This window comes from Macaca mulatta, chromosome 6 (assembly GCF_049350105.2).
Source record: "Macaca mulatta isolate MMU2019108-1 chromosome 6, T2T-MMU8v2.0, whole genome shotgun sequence".
In the NCBI taxonomy this organism is placed as follows: Eukaryota; Metazoa; Chordata; class Mammalia; order Primates; family Cercopithecidae; genus Macaca; species Macaca mulatta.
Genome location: NC_133411.1, coordinates 61,792,520 through 61,813,281, shown reverse-complemented (window position 1 = coordinate 61,813,281; position 20,762 = coordinate 61,792,520). Strand labels below are relative to the sequence as shown.

At 40.0% G+C, this 20,762-nt stretch overlaps 1 protein-coding gene across 4 annotated transcripts in view; it reads left to right on the top strand.

Moving 5' to 3' along the window:
- ARL15 (ADP ribosylation factor like GTPase 15) overlaps positions 1-20,762 on the top strand; it is a 441,654-nt gene that overhangs the window by 309,409 nt on the left and 111,483 nt on the right.

The following is a 20,762-nucleotide window of genomic DNA, read 5'->3' as shown; positions in this document are numbered from 1 at the left end:
AACATGAATGCTACTGCCAGGATATTCTAATAAAAATGATCAGCTCACTTTCAAAACCTTAAAATAATGAATATAGAAATAATTTCTAGTGTCTAGTTCTGTAATCTTACATTAAAATAAATTGTTTCTCGGACCTCCAATCAGCCACAATACGGAAATGATAATGCCAAAATATATAATGGAGATGCAAAATGATTTCCAATTAATGAATTTTATTTTATTAACATAAGCATTAACATTTCAATCTAGCAGAGGAAAGAAGATTAAAATATTAAAAGAAGAATTCTCTGGAGCAGTTTACAAATATTTGGGGAAAACAAGGATGAAGCCCAGGGACTGGGAAAAAGTTTCAATGTTTCTCTTGTTCACATGACAGAGTAGCAGTCAAAATACACCCCTGTGATTTGTCACATCTGTTAGAAATGCTGCAGTAGCTAAAGGGATGTTCCCTGGCTTTGGTGAAGAAATAAGTAAACAAGCCAGTGTAAAGAGAAAACCCTGGTTAGTGATCAGAGGCCACATTCTCCAAACCCTACAAGTTCTAGCTTCATGTAATGCCAGAAAGAGAGAGGTCAAAAGTCTGAGAGAACTTTTGTTATGAAAAGTGTTTGTTTGTATTTTTAAAATTTTGGATAACATAATCCAGTGCTTTGGGTAGAAAGGTTTGAGCAATCGGCACCATTTTAATAATGCATTTAGTAGTAGCAATGCATTAACACCTAAAGAGATAGAGTCTAAAATGCAGTTCGTATACACATTTCACAGTCTGCCTGATATTTATTAAGACACACCTTCTTCTTTTCCCTTGATACTTTTTCTCACTATTTCTGTCTCAGGTGGTTACTCATCTCTCCTCACTCTTACATGTAGTGTTTTAAAATTTCATATATGTGCCCAGAGGACTTTTGGCATTTAAACAAGTTTCTCGACATTAAAAACAAAAAATCTCTTTCTGAGTTATAGAAGTTATTTAGCTCCTCTGACACATAATGCTATATCAGCTTCAGGACAATCAAATATAGCTGCTTTTAGAGACTGCAGAACTAAAGCAGGAGCCGGTCTCTGCATTTTTCCATGACTCACTGATGTACCGAAGGTCTGCGTCTCCTGCAGAATTTAACCCTCTCTCTCCTGAGACTGATGATGTTTTCATAGAATCTACACTTCCTCTTTCAAATGGTGAAGGCAGACAAGACCCCCTAACATTGGGAGCTGCTTTTGATTTGAAAGAATGTAAGTGATAGAGGACTCAGGACATCCTCTTTTGGCTCAAGTATGCATTTCTCAAAAAGAAGGTCTGTAAGGAAAGTGGCAGCAATGATCAGTCTGTTAACACGTCAATAGTTTGCTCCTATGCTACCTTCTGGTTTCCCTTTTCATTGCAAAACTGGCCAAGTTTTTGTATTTTAGTCGAGATGGGGTTTTACCATGTGGCCCAGACTGGTCTTGAACTCCTGAGCTCATGCAGTCCACCCACCTGAGCCTCCTGAAGTGCTAGGATTACAGGCATGAGCCACCGCACCTGGCCCCTCTTTCTTTTACGATTTAAAGATAAAAATATTTTATCCAAGGCCAGGATCACATGCCATTTTAGAGGGGACAAAAACTGAAGATGCTATAGGGAGAAAATCTGTTGAAATACTATTTGAATAAGATGAATATATTTAAATCTAGAAGTCCAGTTACTTGCATTTTAGGGTAGTAAAGAAATTGACCAAGTTTATCAAAACACCATTGGCTATCCATTTTGAAAACACAAAGAGGATTATAAAAGTGCATTAGGGCCGGGTGCGGTGGCTCAAGCCTGTAATCCCAGCACTTTGGGAGGCCGAGACGGGTGGATCACGAGGTCAGGAGATCGAGACCATCCTGGCTAACACGGTGAAACCCCGTCTCTACTAAGAAATACAAAAAACTAGCTGGGCGAGGTGGCGGGCGCCTGTAGTCCCAGCTACTCGGGAGGCTGAGGCCGGAGAATGGCGTGAACCCGGGAGGTGGAGCTTGCAGTGAGCTGAGATCTGGCCACTGCACTCTAGCCTGGGCTACAGAGCGAGACTCCGTCTCAAAAAAAAAAAAAAAAAAAAAAAAAAAATGCGTTAGATTGAAAAAGAGTCCCAAGGTGGATCAATATTTTTAGAAAATGGAGAATTATGCTCTAGAAACCACAGAACCGAAGTTTCGCTACTCTTCTTTCAAAAACCGTTTTCCAGAAATGAGTCTTAAAGCACTCAGAACAAAATGAAATCAAGCAAGGCAGAACCAGCCCCAATTAAAAATTTGACTTTCAGAAGAGTAAAAATTTTGTTTTACCTAACTTTCAAATGGACAATTCACTAAAGCTGGTACAAAATTCAAAAGAGAAAAGGGAACCTGTCTATTCCCCCCACCTCATGGACAATGACAGCCTCATTTTAAGTACATTTAGACCAAATAAATGAAAGGAAATCAATAAATGTTACGTTTTTGTCTGAACAAGACTTTTTTTATTCCATTCTGTGCAAAATATTAATTAAAATTGTAACAATATGTTCTCCATCCCTGTTTGTCAAACTGTTGGTTGCAGCGTGATTAGGGAGTCATGTAAAGACTTTTGTGGATTTCATGTTAAAAAAAAATTAAAAATAATTGTTATAAGAGAACACACTGTTTTGTAAAAAAAAAAAAAATCTTCTTTTTGTTGTGCATATGTATTTACACACATATATCCATGTGTACTTGGTCTCAATATCAAAATATTTCTTACAGTGATTTATGGTCAAACTGTTTGAAATTCTTGTTTTAATTTTTCTGGTGTGGCTTTTCAGACACTCTGGAAAGCAGAGCTAAGAAATTATTTCTGGTGGCTGGGCGCAGTGACTCACGCCTGTAATCTCAGCACTTTGGGAGGCCGAGGTGGGCAGATCACGAAGTCAGGCGATCCAGACCATCCTGGCTAACATGGTGAAACTCCGTCTCTACTAAAAATATAAAAAATTAGCCGGGCGTGGTGGTGGGCACCTGTAGTCCCAGTTACTTGGGAGGCTGAGGCAGGAGAATGGCGTGAACCCGGGAGGTGGAGCTTGCAGTGAGCCAAGATTGCACCACTGCACTCCAGCCTGGGCAACAGAGCAAGACTCCGTCTCAAAAAAGAAAATTATTTCTGGGGTATACCTAGGAAATGTCACCTCAGTTATAGCCCAGAAACAACTGTGGCCACAATTATGAAGACAGTGTTTACACTAAGACCATGAATGGAACCAGGCTTCTGGATTCAGTAGCCTCTAAATTTAAAGGGGTTTGCCAGTACTTCGGAGATATAAACAAAAACAGTCAATAAAATATTCTTTTTTTTTTTTTTTTTTTTGAGATGGAATTTCACTCTTGTTGCCCAGGCTGGAGTGCAATGACATGATCTCAGCTCATTGCAACCTCCACCTCCCGGGTTCAAGCAATTCTCGTGCCTCCTCCCAGCTACAGCCTCCTGAGTAGCTGGGATTACAGGCATGTGCCACCACACCTGACTATTTTTGTATTTTTAGTAGAGACGGAGTTTCACCACCTTGGCCAGGTTGATCTTGAACTCCTGATCTCCTGAGCTCAGGTGATCCACCCACCTTGGCCTCCCAAAGTGCTGGGATTACAGGGGTGAGCCACCACACCCGGCCAATAAAGCATTCTTAAAAGTGTTAAAATATGAGACAAATATTATCTGCTTTACCATTAGAAGTACAACCACCTGGGGGACAGACTGGATCCTGTGAACAATTGAGCTCTCTGGGTCTTTGGGAACTAAAAAAGAGAACAGAAGGGCAAATAGTATATGACACCAGAAGGTATGTTTGGAGCAGGGGTATCTTGTTTTCTGCCATCTACTACCTGTGTGACATTAATTTAATAGTTTGCTTAACCTCACTAAGCCTCAGTTCCCATATCTGTTTAAAACACAAACATGGGCTGGGCATGGTGGCTCATGCTTGTAATCCTAGCACTTTGGTAGGCTGAGACAGGAGGATCACTTGAGCTCAGGAGTGTGAGAGCAGCCTGGACAACATAATGAGACCTCGTCCTATTTAAAATAATAATAATAATAATTCAAAAGAAAAAATAAGAAGAAAACACACATTAGAATTTAAAAACTAGAAAGAGAACACTTACTTTGCAGGATTGTTTTGATGATTAAGTTAGCAGAAAACGTAATATGCTGACTAGCACATTGTAGGCCCTCAACAAAATGTACATTTCTTTTCTTCTGTATGTGAACTCATTGAAACAAACTTCAGCTATAACCCATCATACACACACACACACACACACACACACACGCACACACACACACAATCACATGTAATCGCAGATGCACGTACCCCTACCTACAGATTTGTAACCATCCAGCCATATTTATCGAATGTCCTCTAAATATAGCTCTACCAAACTCTAAAATAATTTACCAGTAAGTGCAAATGGCTCTGTGATAAAGAGGCAGCAATTAATACATAAGTGGGTAAGAGTGTGTACTCGAGATCTGCCACCGAAGCCACTGGGCAAGTTATTCAACCTCACTGTTCTATAGCTTCCTCATCTGTAACGTGGTGGAAAAAAAAATTTTTTTTTTTTTTTTGAGACAGAGTCTTACTCTGTCACCAGGCTAGAGTGCAGTGGTGTGGCGATCTCAGCTCACTGCAACCTCCACCTCCCAGGTTCAAGTGATTCTCCTGCCTCAGCCTCCCGAGTAGCTGGGACTACAGGCATGCGCCACCACGCCCAGCTAATTTTTGTATTTTTAATAGAGACGAGGTTTCACCATGTTGGCCAGGATGGTCTCGATCTCTTGACCTCGTGATCCGCGTGCCTTGGCCTCCCAAAGTGCTGGGATTACAGGTGTGAGTCACTACGTCTGGCCGAGAATATTTGACCTTACTGGTTTTTGTGTGTGTGAATTTGAAATTATTATACATAAAGTGCTGGGAATGTTGTCTAGTGGTAAACAAAGTTCTTCCTGTCACCTAAGTGGCAAAGCGATGGCAAGGAAATTGATTACTGAAGGAAGGTTTTCTATGGAAGTATAAAAGTAGCTTTTGTGAGATTTTAAGGTGGAGTTAGTGAGAAACTAGCAGAAAAGATGGAGAGATTTTTATTCACACTTGTGTGACATTGTTAATAGATTCATGTTAATACTCTTCATGTTTAGTTTGGGAAGTCTGTAAGCTTCTTGTATTTAAAGTTGCTGACTGATACACTTGTTTCTAACAGTTTTTTTTTTTTTTGTATTTCTTTTGTTTCTAATGAAATATGCTCATTAGCTGTATTTTTTGGTGTTTGTTTTTCGTTTTTAAAAGGAGGTGGCACAAGAAAGATGTGTCCAAATTTCTCAAGTTTAATTCCAGGCCAAAGGAGATAGATATATAGATATATATATATATATATATATATATATATATATATATATATATATTTTTTTTTTTTTTTTTTTTTTTTTTTTTTTTTTCCTGACATTCTGACATTCCATTCCAGTCCTTTAGACGTTAGACTACAAAAAATTACAGGTGAATTCTTTGGCAGCTTAAGCCTGTTTTCATAGCTCAGGCATTGTTTGGGGAAAAACAGTTTGATTTCGAAGGGAATTTTCAAAATTCTCATGAAAGACCTTCAGCAGAATTGTGGATCTTTAGTGTGCATGTACTTTTCATAACTCCTGTCTATAACAATCCACATTTGTGAGGAATGGCTGGCTGATAAATGTCACCAGTTTGAGGATGTAGGGGACTGTGGTATGTAGCCATGATATTCCCAGCTCATGTGTGGTTGTTGGCCAAATTTGAAGCAAAGAGATACAGCTTCATTCATACTTACATGTCGTTATTCCATTATTCCATTCTCACTCTCACTGTCAGATAAATCTTCGACTGTGAATATCACATTTCCCCGCTGTGGTACATTGTATTTGCAACTTCCAAAATGAACTAGTTCATAAACTACATTCTAAGTTGCTCATTCCGAATATATTTTGAAGTCCAGGCCCTCCACCACAGTGCTTCAGGTACAGCCCAGAGTGTTTACACATTTAGTCTCCAGACTAAAGCAGGGCTTTTTCCATTGACTACTACTAATGGCCAATCGTTTTTGCTCAATTTGCATTGAGCTCAGAAAATTATTAACTGTCAAGGCCTGGTTAAAGCCTACTTTTGGGCTTTCTCACAATGCAGAATTTGACTGGTCAATAGAAACCAGTCTGGGTATCTCTGAAATGACAGAGATACTCAGAATCATGAGCAATGAGAGCACAGTTAGAAATTCAGGAACATATATTCCAGGGCAGCAAGAAGAGACCTGTGATACAGAGCTTGTCAACTTTGTTGAAGAAATTTGCAAATATATGCATCTGTTAGCGATCAGTGTCCTGACTTAATAGGCAAGTTTAAAATTACTGATTACGCTGATGTGCTTCTGATTTCTTTTTGCAAAACAGATGAGTAGTTTTTATTCCAAAATTTGTTCCAAATCCTATTTTTTGGCAGTGTGCTAGGTTTAGTCACAGTGTGAATAAAGTATGCTCTCTATGTCTTGATTACTCTGCCTAAAATATCTCAACACAGTGTACATTTGGTCCCTCTTAGATTATTACAACTAATATTAAACATCAACAACTGTTTCTTTTAAGCTAGTGAAAAAGTTGCAATTGACACTCTTATTACCCTTATGACACCTCCCCAAACCCAAGTTCCTCTTCTCAATTCTCCACTATTTTGACTACTGAATACCCATGCTGTTACTCTCTCTAGGTCACTTCCTTTGCCTCTCAACCATTGCCTTTTGGTTTCGTGTCCCTCCATTAATGTTTAGAGGACAACTGATGTCTTTCATTCATCTTTGGATAAAGGGCACCATTATTAAATTGGCTTTGCTTTATTCCATGTGTGTCCTGGATCTGCCTCCCCTCTTAGTAGCCAAGGACACATTTCTGAGTTCTCTATCTCTATGCTTGCCAAAATGGGAAAAAGAAAACTGTTGAACCTGAAGTCTTGTAAGATACATAACCAATTCAATCTGTATTTTTCATACAAGTGATTTTTTAGCGTCCAGTGACTCCAACCGTGGAAGCTGTGGAGTAGATGAAGAGTTGTTTGCGCCTTGTGGCATTTATCTTGGGTATGGTCCATCTGTAATGAATTTGAGTCATGAGATAGAAATCATATCATTATAAAGAGCTTAAAATGGGCCAACACGAGAATCTAGCAATAGTACAAGGTGTAATGGTGCTGAGAATTTAAGACAGAACTTGACCTCAGTTATTTTCCTTTGGATCGCCAGAGGCCAGTAGCTACTTTTGCCCCTTTTGAGATAAGCATTTAAGGATGTTCCCTCAGCCATTGTTGACTCAAATTAAGCATTGCATGAAGCAGCATTCGACCCTTAGGAAAAGTTAGTTGAGTTGCCATCTTTAGGGATCTAAGATGCTGGAACAGTAAACTTTCAAAAAATGCTTTGATGCTCAGATTTAACAAAAAGTTAAAAGAAAATAAAGCCCTAAAAAACAAACCTAATACACTTATTATTGTTGTATTAGTATGAAATGTTGTTTTTTTACAAGCCTATAAGGAGAGGTAATTATTTTTGTAGCTTTCCATAGAATAAAAAGATTGATACTTTATAGTATTCTGGGAACCAGATAGATTTTGAAGTTTTGAAAAGATTCAATTGTGGTCATCATGGAGTAGTTGAGAATTGTCTAACTATATTGGAGTATTGACTTTACAAATATTTATCAAGTACCTTCTGCATCCTTAGCACTCTGTTAGGCACTAGGATATGGGGAGCTTGTGATAGAGATGGAAAAGAGAGTGGCTTTCCCCTCAACTATCATATATAATGTAGGTACATAATGCAAGGAAATGAATAAAAGGGAGGGTGGATTAGTAAGGCTAGTACCTAAGCACACACAACCCATTTCTGGGGGAGAGGGTTGCAGGCAGGGCTGGCTACATAATTTGCAGGGCATAGTGCAAAATAAAAATCCCATTGTTCAAAGTCGGGCAAAAAGTACCATTAAAAGTACTAAAATATAAAGCTTTATCCTCTGCTCATCTGACTTCACTTACAAAACACAAATTCAAAGATAAAATTATTAAGAATTTCAAGATAGTAACAGCAGAGTACTAATCTAAGCCCAGAGCCCTTCTGAGCCTGGGCCCCTTTTGAAAGTGGGGCCTCAGGAGACTGCACAGTGGATCACACACTCATGAGGCCAGCCCTGGTACAAAGGTGATTCCTATGAAATCTAATATGTCAGCACTAAACCATTTTTCAAGGAAGGGTTTATATAGAGAAATTTGAACAAGTTTGTGCAGATCAAAATGGATACGTTTTGTTAGGTGTATGTTTTATTCGTTTCCCTTTTTTTGGTTCAGAATTAGGGACAGGGCTTATTTCTTATAAGGGAAGACAGAGACTAGGGTATGAAAAACTCAGAGGAAGTAGCAGACTTGGAGAAATATAGTGATTACTATACGTACCACAGAGACAGGCTGGGTCATTTGTTAAATTTTAGTGCAGGATTTGCCATCCAGGGTTTTGGGACACAGAAATATGGGCAGCCCTTCTCAGGAGGCTTTTTCTAATGGATTGATGTATTTTTAAAATGGAAAATGAGCTGGGCACGGTGGCTCACACCTGCAATCCCAGTACTTTGGGAGGCCGAGAACGGTGGATCACTTGAGGTCACGAGCTCAAGACCAGCCTGGCCAACCTGTTGAAACCCCATCACTACTGAAAATACAAAAAATTAGCCAGGTGTAGTGGTGCATGCCTGTAATCCCAGCTACTCTGGAGGCTGAGGCAGGACAATTGCTTGAACCCGGAGGCAGAGGTTGCAGTGAGCCAAGATCACGCCATTGTACTCCAGCCTGGGCGACAGAATGAGACCCTATCTCAAAAACAAAAAAAAAGAGAGAGAAAGAGAGAGAGAGGAGAGAGAGAGAGAGGAGAGAGAGAGAGAGAGAGGAAAAGAAAAGAAAAGGAAAGGAAAGGAAAGGAAAGGAAAGGAAAGGAAAGGAAAAGAAAGAAGGAAGGAAGGAAGGAAGGAAGGAAGGAAGGAAGGAAGGAAGGAAGGAACAAATGTTATCTTTGATTTTGCTTTAGAGGAACACTAAGGAAAGGGAATAAATTATCGATCAATCAGAACTCAACTTAATCTCTCCCAGATAGGATTTAGACTGTCAAAGTCCTGACACAGCACAGACTTAGGACTTGGGTAGAACTGCTGTTCTGCTTTTTAGCTGGATGATGTCTTATTAGCTGGGAATTATTTAACCTATGTGGGACCCTCACTTTCTATGTAAAATAAGAATGATAATTGGACTTGTCTCCTAGAACTAGGAGGAATAAATGAATTCATGTATGCAAAATGAATCAGTGCATGTAAAATGAATTAGTATATACAGTTTGTATATATATTTACATGCACATAGGGCCGGGCACAGTGGCTCACGCCTGTAATCCCAGCACTTTGGGAGGCTGAGGCGGGCAGATCACAAGGTCAGGAGATCGAGACCATCCTGGCTAACGTGGTGAAATCGCGTCTCTACTAAAAATACAAAACAGTAGCCGAGCATGGTGGCAGGCACTTGTAGTTCCAGCTACTTGGGAGACTGAGGCGGGAGAGTGGTGTGAACCTGGGAGGCAGAGCTTGCAGTGAGCCAAGATCGCACCACTGCACTCCAGCCTGGGCGACAGCAGGAGACTCTGTCTCAAAAAAACAAAATAAAATAAAATAAATGTATATTTACATGTACATATTCATTTATGTATACATACTCATATGTGTGTGTCTTAACATAGTGCAGATTCTGGAAATAATATTGGTTCTGTTGGCTTACTGCTACTGTCCCTTCTAGCTGGCCTTCCCTACATTACTTAGGAGAAACAATATTCATCTTGAAAGAAACACCTGCATCTGTGCACTATATAACCTGTTACCTTGAGTTGCTCATGTGAGAGGCAGCTTAATCACCTATTACCTGTCACTGCAATTGAGACTTGGATTTGAGGCATGCATTTGACAACCTTTTGCTTATTTTTTCCACCCAAGGTGTCTTAATATTTATGACACATCTTTCTACATCAGTTGTGACATCAGTCTCTCCTTTTTCCTCAGTTTCAACCCTTTTGGAGGGTGGCTGTTTGCCTCACTCAGTATAATTTCACTGATTATTCCAGATGTACTCCAGTTGTGGTGAGAGTCTATCCAGGCCATATTGCAGGCAGACGCAATGTCCATTTATTTATGTAGATTACCACCCCCACATGCAGCTAGTGACCAGAAGAAAGGTTTTCAAAAAATTGAAAACTTCTAACATAGAGTTGGTGTTTTTGTTTTTTGTTGGACAATAGGCAGGGGAGAGAATTTGTAGCAGATTCATTTCTTTTCCTTCGCCTAAAAACCTTGCTCAAGCCTCCTCCAAACTTAAAAAAAAAAACTAGAGGAAAAGAAAAGAGTGTTCTTTGAATCTATAATACATCAGTCTGCAGTGTAGCTTTTCTTTTTTGCCAATTTTTTTCTAAGGAAGACCTTCATGGACTCAATATATATATGAGTGAAACTGCTGTCTCTCAAAGGCCTTTTATTAACTAGCTGCTAAATTTTATGACATTTTTTTTCTCCCTACTGTGCCCCACCCTTCTCTGCTTCCATTTATTTTATTTTTATTTGTATTTTATTTTATTTTGTTTTATTTTTGAGATGGAGTTTTACTCTTATTGCCCAGGCTGGAGTGCAATGGCGCAATCTCGGCTCACCACAACCTCTGCCTCCCAGTTCAAGAGATTCTCCTGCCTCAGCCTCCCAAGTAGCGGAGATTACAGGCATGTGCCACCGCGCCCAGCTAATTTTGTATTTTTAGTAGAGACGGGGGTTTCTTCGTGTTGGTCAGGCTGGTCTCGAACTCTCAACCTCAGGTGATCCACCTGCCTCGGCCTTCCAAAGTGCTGGGATTACAGGCGTGAGCCACCGTGCCCAGCCTGCCTGCCTTTCTTTCTTTCTTTTCTTTTCTTTTCTTTTTCTTTCTTTCTTTCTTTCTTTCTCTCTCTCTCTTTTTTTTCTTTCTTTCTTTCACAGGCGTGAGCCACCGTGCCCAGCCTTCCCTTCTTTCTTTCTTTCTTCTTTCTTTCTTTCTTTCTTTCTTTCTTTCTTTCTTTCTTTCTTTCTTTCTTTCTTTCTTTCTTTCTTTCTTTCTTTTCTTTCTCTCTCTCTCTCTCTCTTTCTCTCTCTCTCTTTCTTTCTCTTTTTTGGAAATGAAGTTTCACTCTTGTTGCCCAGGTTGGAGTGCAGTGGCACGATCTTGGCTCACTGCAACCTCCAATTCCCGGTCAAGCGATTCCCCTGCTTCAGCCTCCCGAGTGACTGAGATTACAGGCCCACACCACCATACCTGGCTAATTTTTTGTATTTTTAGTAGGAACGGGGTTTCACCATGTTAGCCAAGCTGGTCTTGAACTCCCAACCTCAGGTGATCCACCCACCTCAGCCTCCCAAAGTGCTGGGATTACAGGCGTGACCCACTGCGCCCAGCCTTCCACTTATTTTTGAACACTTCTTTTCATCTGAAGTTTCCTTCTTCCTGAGCTTATTTTAGCATTGCACATTCCTGCTTGTTTTACTACATTTCCTTTCACTGTCTTCTTCACTCAGTTTTCTTTTCCTCTCTACTCCTTGAGTATAGACACATACCTAGTGTTGGTCCTACAGCCTTCTCTTCATTCTCTGTTCTTTCTACCTAGGAGATTTCTTCCACTTCATGGCCCCACTCTTGACAACATCTCAGTGTTGATGTCTCTGGCTCTCTTCTGACTCCAGATCCAGATGTTCCCCTGAGTGTGCTTAATGTGAATGCACCAGTGCCCCACTAGCCCCACATCCCTTCAGCATCGTCATATTAAATAAATTCATTATTCCAGTGGGAGTGTACTTACTCCATCTCCTCCCACTCATGTCTGCCCTTTGGGACATCCCTCTTCTGGTTGGTGCTGCCCTGGTTCTCGTTGGCACCGAACCCAATTCCCATGTCTGTCTCTCCTTTTAGACCATAAGCAGGGCCCAGGCCTTTTCATTTTGTAACTGCTGCATGTAGTACAGTGCCTGGAACACAGCTCAGTAAGTAACAAGCTGATTGACTCACTGAATTAATATTGAACGGCTTCTCTCTCACCTCCCAGTTAGTTCTCAAATACTTTTCATGCCCTCATCTCTTATGTAAATATTCCACTTTTATTCTTTTGCGTCTCTAACCTTTCCTTTATGTTTCTGCCAGAGTTGTCCTCCTTACAGAAGTCCCTTTCTGTGCAGGGCTGTGCCTTATTCATCTTATATAACCCAAGTGCTGAACCACAGTGCCTTGCATACAGTAGCCACTTAAAGGTATGCTAAATTTGAGTAGAGCTAAGAAGGAAGGAAAGAGATGTGAGGGGTGACAGATTGAAAGGAGGATTAGAAAGATAAAAGGGGAGAAACTAAAGGGCTGAGGCCAGCTAGTCTGTCTGTAAACATTCCATTAGTCCTGGTGTTAGACTGGATGAAAGCTTGTGTTTCTTTTTTTTTTTTTTTTTTTTTTTTTCTTTCCTGATGTCCCTGGACACTTCTCCTTTGGAAAAGAATGATACATTATTCAAGAGATGGGAAAAGCCAGAGAAATAGGGCTCAGTCCCCCTCACAAAATTCTGGTTCATAGAACCCAGAATTTTGGGGCCAGAAAATGCTTGAGTAGAGCCCAGCTGTCATTCTGCAGACAAGGAAACTGAGGCATGAGGAGGTTAAGTGGCTTAGCAGCTAGCTAATGGGAAAATCAGCAGTCAAACATGAGTCTCTTTCTTCCTCTCCCAGTATATCCAACAATAAATCACATTTTCTCTCTTCCTGGTGGTGCAGGCCAGTATTTAAGGTGAGGGATTATGATTGCTAAGAGACTAGGCATTTTAAAGACCCTTTGTTAATCACAAATTTTTGCAAAGTTTACATCAGGCTCTTTTTAAAGGACTCAGCATGGTTGGAAATAGATTAGTGGTTTTACATTTCTTTTTTTTAAGTGGAGATTTCCATACCAGCATCCCTCTTTTTATTTTCTTTTTAAAATAAAATTGCACTTAGCATAATTAGAAAAACAGATTAAAGTGGAATTGTTCTGGCTAAATTGGAGGTGAGGACCATAAATTCTGCCTGCTGCCCCCTTCCCTATCCACCTCCTTCATCCTGCTCCTAGATGCCCACTGAAGAATCTGAAAAGCTTCTCAGAGAACACTTGTTATCCTGTTAATCAAATGACCTCCAAGGTCCCTTTCATTCTCTCATGCTATGGTGCTGAGATGAGGTAGTCTGTTGCCATTTGGATCGTTACTGAAAACTATCAGGTGATGAGGATTTAGGGAGAGTGAAACAAGAAGTGGTGTGGGAAGGCCTGCTGGTAACCTGGAAATAAAAGGCACCCTGCATTTGCTTTTTAAGAAACAGGAAAAGAGATTGATAGGGCAGCAGAGAGACTTTCCACTGCTTGGAGATTTTGAATGCTGTGGCTAGAGTGATAAACAAAGACGACTCTTAGCAGTGGGCACATATCAAGAAATGAAGAATGGGGAGACCAGAGTTGAGGAGCTCAGATTAGGGAACTCTTCTGAGCTCAGGACATAAAGAAAGAAGACAGACTATTTGGAGAAAAACGTTTGAAAGGTTTTTATGAACTGGATTTATAATGTAAAGGGCAGAACTTTGTTGAGTTGTTTTGCAAGGTTCAGCAAACTAATTGCATTTCAGCATGAATTTGTCAAATGGTAGATGAGATATGTGGTGTTCACCCTATTGAGGTAGTAATGTTGGAAAGAGATCTTGCTGGACGATACAGGAGAAGGAAGGTTTATTAAACGCACAGAATGTCTGCAAGTCATCCAACATCTCTGAACTCTTTCTTCCCATCTGTAAAAATAGGAAGATTATAATTTTAGATATGTTGGCCCTGTGTCCATCCCAGTGCTCCTGCTGCCTTTTGCCTTCCGGTGTAAGGTACAGGTGTAAAGTGTAAGCCTACCATTATTCTTTTTTTATCTAGGGTCTGTTTGGGTCAGTAGTCTCTAACTAGAGACAGTCCCATTCCTACCTAGGGGACTTTCACCTAACTAGCCTCAGAAACCTATTTTTAGGTAGCAAAAGAAAAACATTTGCCATATAGACCTAGATGTTAGCTGCCTGTCACAAGCTGAAGAGGTGTTCTTTTTTTTTTTTTTTGAGACAGTCTCACCCTGTCACCCAGGCTGGAGTGTAGTGGCACTATCTCAGCGCACTGCAACCTTTGTTCAAGCAATTCTCGTGCCTCAGCCTCCCAAGTAGCTGGGATTACAGATGTGCACCACCACGCCCAGCTAATTTTTGTATTTTTAGTAGAGATGTGGTTTCGCCATGCTGGCCAAGCTGGTCTTGAACTCCAGACCTCAGGTGATCCAGCTGCCTCGGCCTCCCAAAGTGCTGGGATTACAGGCCTGAGCCTCCGCACCCGCCCTGAAGGGGTGTTCTAATGTTGGGTATGACCACACATGCATCAGCTCTGTTCTGGTACTTACATTTCTTCAACCAGAAGCTCCCCTCGTAAATGTCAGATTAGTCCCAGGAGACACTAGTCTCCAGTGTGATTTCCCTTGCCATCGTCCCCAGCTAGGAGGCAGAGCTGAGTTTAACTAAAGTATAAGAAAACAGGTTTTTTGCTCACCCATGTAGCTGAACATCCTCCTGAACATCTGCCTGAACATCCTTCTCTGAAGAAGCCAATTAGAATTATTGATAATATATGAACCCCCAGGAGACAAACCTTTTACAAATAAACTGAAAGACAAGGAAGTAAAGTTATATACAGTTATTAAGGAACACTCAACCACTCCTGCTTTTTAAAATCACATAATAAAGCTTTAGCACATTTCATCCTTATTCTGTTTTTGTTTCTGTTTTAAGCTAGAGACTCTTTGGGTCAGTGGTTTCCGACTGGAGAAAGTATTGTTCCTGCCTAGGGGACTTTGGGGAACGTATGGGAATATTCTGATTATCACTATAACTAGGGTCACTGCTAGCATTTTGTGGGCAGGGGCCAGAAATGCCAGGACAAGGCCAACTCCAGAAAAGGGAGAATTATATCTTAAATGCCAGCAGCATCCTCGTTGAAACACTGAGCATTTTAATGAAAATGTACTCTTCCTTTGCCAAAGGTTCTTACTGATAAACTATGATAAACTACTCTTGAAGATGAGTAACCTGTAGCTATTTGGCTTATTTGGACCTTACTAGTGTAACTCTGTTTTCTGACATTGGACACTCAATAAGTATCTGCCAAAATGCTGAGAATTATGAGTAGTGAGTCATCAAATATTTAAAACATATCTCTGTTTTATACATAAGCAGTATAATCATTTTTAAAATCATTTATTGCACACCCTAATGTAGACAGATATTTATAAAATATTATTTGAATTAAATGCAACTGAACATGCACATCATTTTTAAAATATCCCCAGTTACTTTTCTTTTCCCCTCTTCTTTTTTTTTTTTTTTTTTGAGACGAATTCTCGCTCTGTCGCCCAGGCTGGAGTGCAGTGGTGCAATCTCGGCTCACTGCAACCTCCGTCTCCCGGGTTTAAGCAATTTTCTGCCTCAGTCTCCTGAGTAGCTGGGATTATAGGCACCCACCACCACGCCCAGCTAATTTTTGTATTTTTAGTAAAGATGGGTTTTCACCATCTTGGCCAGGCTGGTCTTGAATTCCTGACCTCGTGATCCACCTGCCTCAGCCTCCCAAAGTGCTGGGATTACAGGTGTGAGCCACAGGCCCGCCCTCCCAGTTACTTTTAAAGAATGTCTTGGCACCCATTAAGAAAAGTAGAGGTTTAGACCAGATACAGTGGCTTATGCCTGTAATTCCAGTAGTTTGGGAGACTGAGATGGGAGGATCACTTGAAGACAGGAGTTTGAGACCAGCCATGGCAACATAGTGAGACCCCTGTCTCATATAAAAAGAAATAAAAATAGGTGTTTGATTTGGTGTTTGTGTGTTTTCATTTAAATGGCTCTAATATTAATATTAATGGCATAGGACTTTTAAAATAATTTTTTAAAAATTTTAAAGCAAGGAAGCTGATATATGGCCTACATTTAGATTTGAGTTGCAGTTTTTAAATGCATCTTCACTGTTGGTGGTCTCAGCAAAGTCAGTTCAGACATGGCAGGAGTGAGGGATTGGGAGGAAGAAAACACAATTTCATTTTCCTCATGTTAAATGTACATTATCAAGGATCCAGTTTAAATGTGTCTAAGTTAATTGGAGCCCCTAGGAGCCACTTTGCTAAGCAGCTAATTCAGCCTCTCTTCCCCAGAGAGGATAATTGTTGTTAAAAAACAAAAAAGTAAAATGTGTTGTTTTCTCATGTAATTATGTAACTGACATCTTTATATAATAATACATTTGGGTGGTCTGTCCCTGAAACACTGGGTTTGTTAGGAAACATTACAGTTTCCACAAGTAATCACTTACTCTTAAATATTATGAAAGAATTTGGTATTATTACATTGCATCATTGCATTAGTCAGAAGCTAAACTTTCTAAATGAGTTTGGCACTGGAAAAGGCTTCTAGGTTTTTTGCTATTTTTTTCTCAAATGTCATTATATGAGCTAAAATATTCTTGAGGTGGAATACTATATGACAGAATGTTAAAAAGTAACAAAATACAAATCTGTTAGAGAAGAGAGCAAGGGTCCCAAAGCGGCATCTTTTCAGTAATTACATTGTGATATGCTTATCAATGTGGGTATTCTAGTCTCTTTCAGCTCATTCATTTACCCCCGCCGGATTGGGTTAGGACCCGTGAACTTACTTGCCATAGTGAACCACAAATATCTTGACAATGGACACACTGCCATTAAAATGGAGTTCATTTTAATCCATGTTGGTAATAAGGTTCTGTGACTTGCTGATTTAAAAATGCCACACTTAATGAAACTGGAATTTTCCCTTTAATTCTATTCTTCTGAGACTGTAGACTGCCTTGGTCCTGAGGAGACTCCCATCCCTAATCCCAGATTCAGCCAGGACCTGACTCGAACTAATCATGATGGCTGATTATTCCACCCGAGGGCATTTTGTTAAATTGCTATTACCTAGAATTGTGTGGGAGGCTTTTGCAAAGTAGCAGAGAGAGGAAAGAAAGTGCACAGACAGATAAAACTCTAAGGAGGGAGGAGAACCCCAGGGCAAAAGCAATATGAGGTAAACACGCAGAAAGTTGAAATAGGCAAGGTAAAAGGTACAGAAAGTTGAAATAGGCAATGTAAGGACAGAGTTTGATTTCAAAGATAGAAAAGCAAATTGTGAGATGATTGCAAAACTGTCATCATCATCATCATTATCTTCATCATTCCTTCTTTGTTTTTTAGAGACAGGGTCTCCTATGTTGCCCAGGCTGGTCTTGAACTCCTGGGCCGAAGGGATCTTCCTGCCTCAGCTTCCCAAAGGCTAGGATTACAAGCATGAGCTACCGTGCCCAGCCCAAAACTACATTCTGTGACTCAATCAGTGGTTTATCCTCAACAGCAAATAGAAATAAATAGGCTATGTTCAAAGGAAAGAAGGGATTTAACAGTTTGGTTCCAAGGCTAATGACTAGGAGTGGGATTATTCTATCATTAACAATCTGCACTGTGTTTCCTAGAGGAAAATGTGTATCAGGTGAAATGATACATTTCTACTTAACATCCTCCTAAATTAGTGTATTTAGTATCTTTTATTCCACAAAGAAATTGCCACATTTTTTAAACTTTTTTTTTTTTGAGAGGGAGTTTCGCTCTTGTTGCCCAGGCTGGAGTGCAATGGCGCCATCTCGGCTCACAGCAACTTCCACCTCCTGGGTTCAAGGGATTCTCTTGCCTCAGCCTCCCGAGTAGCTGGGATTACAGTCATGTGCCACCACACCCAGCTAATTTTATATTTTTAGTAGAGACAGGGTTTCTCCATGTTGGTCTGGCTGGTCTCAAACTCCCGACCTCAAGTGACCCACCCACCTCGGCCTCCCAAAGTGCTGAGATTACAGGCGTGAGCCACCGCGCCCATCCTGTGTCCTTTTCATGCAATGTACCAATACTGTACAGCCGTTGTGCCTGAGTATGTGATACCTTACACATTTGAGATGGATGGGCATCTAAAATGGTAGAGTCAATGACATTGTTGGTACTAGATATTAGGTTTTATTACAACACAAAACTTTAGTTATCTGAGAAAATAATTTTTTTTTCCTAGTATAACCTAAATGGAATCACATGCTAGATACAAATTTGTGAAAGCAAAGGTGAAATTTAATGGAATACAGTTTAAAAATGTATTTGGGTAGGTACTGCCATAAAAGTATTGCCTTTAAAATTGTAACCTAACCTGGAATGACAGTGCTTTTAACTAGGTATAAGATGTGTGTAGAAGCAAGTATAGATTTCCTCCGTGTGTGTTATGTGTATACTGAGCAGGTATTGAAGTCTTATGACCTTGTTCAGTCATTCAGGAAAATGGAAAGTCTACTTGTCTTTAAACTTGTAGTTCCCAAACTCTGTACCAGGGCACCCAAGGGTACCACAGTCAACTCACAGGGGATGTTTTAAATTTTAGAGGAAAACACAGCAATGTTTGATATCTGTCAAGTACCCAGTGAATTACTAGATTGAGGTAGTTTACAGCTTCAACATTAGATGGCGCTACATTCCTTTTGATGATGTCATCTTTCTAAGGTTGAGTTTTTGGAGGTTAACATGATAAAAAGCAAGTACTGCGTGGCAACAATTTGGTATGGGAAATGAAGGCAACTCTATCCAATCTGATTCCAAGATTTGAGAAGTTGTGCATACCTGAAAGGTATACACATACTTTAGTAAGTAATTGCGGTTAAGAATGAAATAAAAATATAAAAAGTTGGGGAACATCTGCTTGACTCTGAAACTTAACTCGGTGTCTTGGAATTGAATCAAACACATCTATAGAAGATCTTGTGAACAGAAGCATACTGCTGATTTTGCTTTGTTCTTCCTCACCTGATAGGGTCAGCTACAGAGCCAAGAGCCAAGGTGTTTACACTCATTGCTTCAATTCCCTTTTTTTTTTTTTTTTTTTTTTTGAGATGGAGCTTCGCTCTTGTTGCCCAGGCTATAGTGCAATGGCGCAATCTCAGCTCACTGCAACCTCCGCCTCCCAGGTTCAAGCGATTCTCCTATATCAGCCTCCTGAGTAGCTGGGATTATAGGAACATGGCAACCACACCTGGCTAATTTTTGTATTTTTAGTAGAGACAGGGTTTCATCATATTGGTCAGGCTGGTCTTGAACTCCTTATCTCAGGTGATCTGCCTGCCTCGGCCTCCCAAAGTGCTGGGATTACAGGCGTCAGCCACCGCACACGGCCTGCTTCAATTCTTTTTATATCAGCTATCCAACAGCAAACAGAGACATCATGCCCCGGTTCCCTTTCATTCTGCTTAGATCTAATAGAATCTATATTCCCTACCAAATGTAACAGATGCGTTCCTAAAATTTGACCACAAAATAAGTTCCAGTACATTCAGTTCAGTTATCTCATTGGCTTCCATTTCAAAAATGGAATTATACCCATGTGGTGGGGGTAGGGAGTGAGGGGAATTAGAGTATATGAAAAGACTACATTAAAAGCAAGCATTTCAAAATCAAGCATTCAAAGAGAAAAAAAATGGTGGGTTTTTTTGTTAAATTATTCAGAATAAGCCAAAAAAGGCAAGCACATAATTCGCACATTATTTCAAATTTTTAAATTTTTTTTGAATTTTGAAAACAAAATTCAAAACAATTAATGCAGCAAATAAATTAGAGGTGCTTTTTCAATTCATAAAATAATTCTTCTCTTGCAAAACATTCATAACCGGGTTCCCTATGATATAAGCATCCCCAGGGCATTTGAAATATGATTCAATTTTTAAAAATTCTATTTGTACCCAGCATTTTTCAGAAACACAACTTTGGTTTTAAACAAGGTGCATCTAGAAAATGCATCTAGAAAACAAGGTGTTTCTAGAAAATGCTTTCCCATAGATCTGTGTGTAGAAAGGTTGTATTGCATCTGGAGATCACACTCAGCTCAAATCAAGATTCTCTTTGAACGCACCAAGCTTAGGAGCTAAAATGTCTTGGCTGTGTGCTTGTGTTTAATCCTGTTGGGAATGAAGCTAATTGTTTAAGAATTTACATCCTGGTACGGCTGTTAGCACTTTAAATTGATTTGGTATTTTTAAAAATGTATTTAAGATCTACTTATACTGAGGAACCTGGCTTTCCCTGAACTAAAAAAAAGAAATTGTATTTCCAGATTTTACCTGGCTTATCGTCTGCGCAAAATCTACTCTAGGAGCATTCTTTTATATAACAATTGCATTGGGTTTTACATATTGTCTTTGTAGCAGGGTACATCTATGTCTGTGCTTTCTTTTTTTTTTTTTTAACTATTATTATTTTTTTTTTAGAGACAGGGTCTGGCTCTGCTGCCCAGGCTGGAGGGCAGTGGTGTGATTATGGCTCACTACAGACGATCTGGGCTCAAGCAATCCTCCTGCCTCAGCCTCCCAAGTATTTGGAACCACAGGCGAGTGCCACCATGCCCAGCAAATTCTTAAAATTTTTGTAGAGACTGGGTTTCACTGCATTGCCCAGGCTGGTTTTGAACTCCTGGACTCAAGTGATCCTCTTGCCTTAGCCTCCCAAAG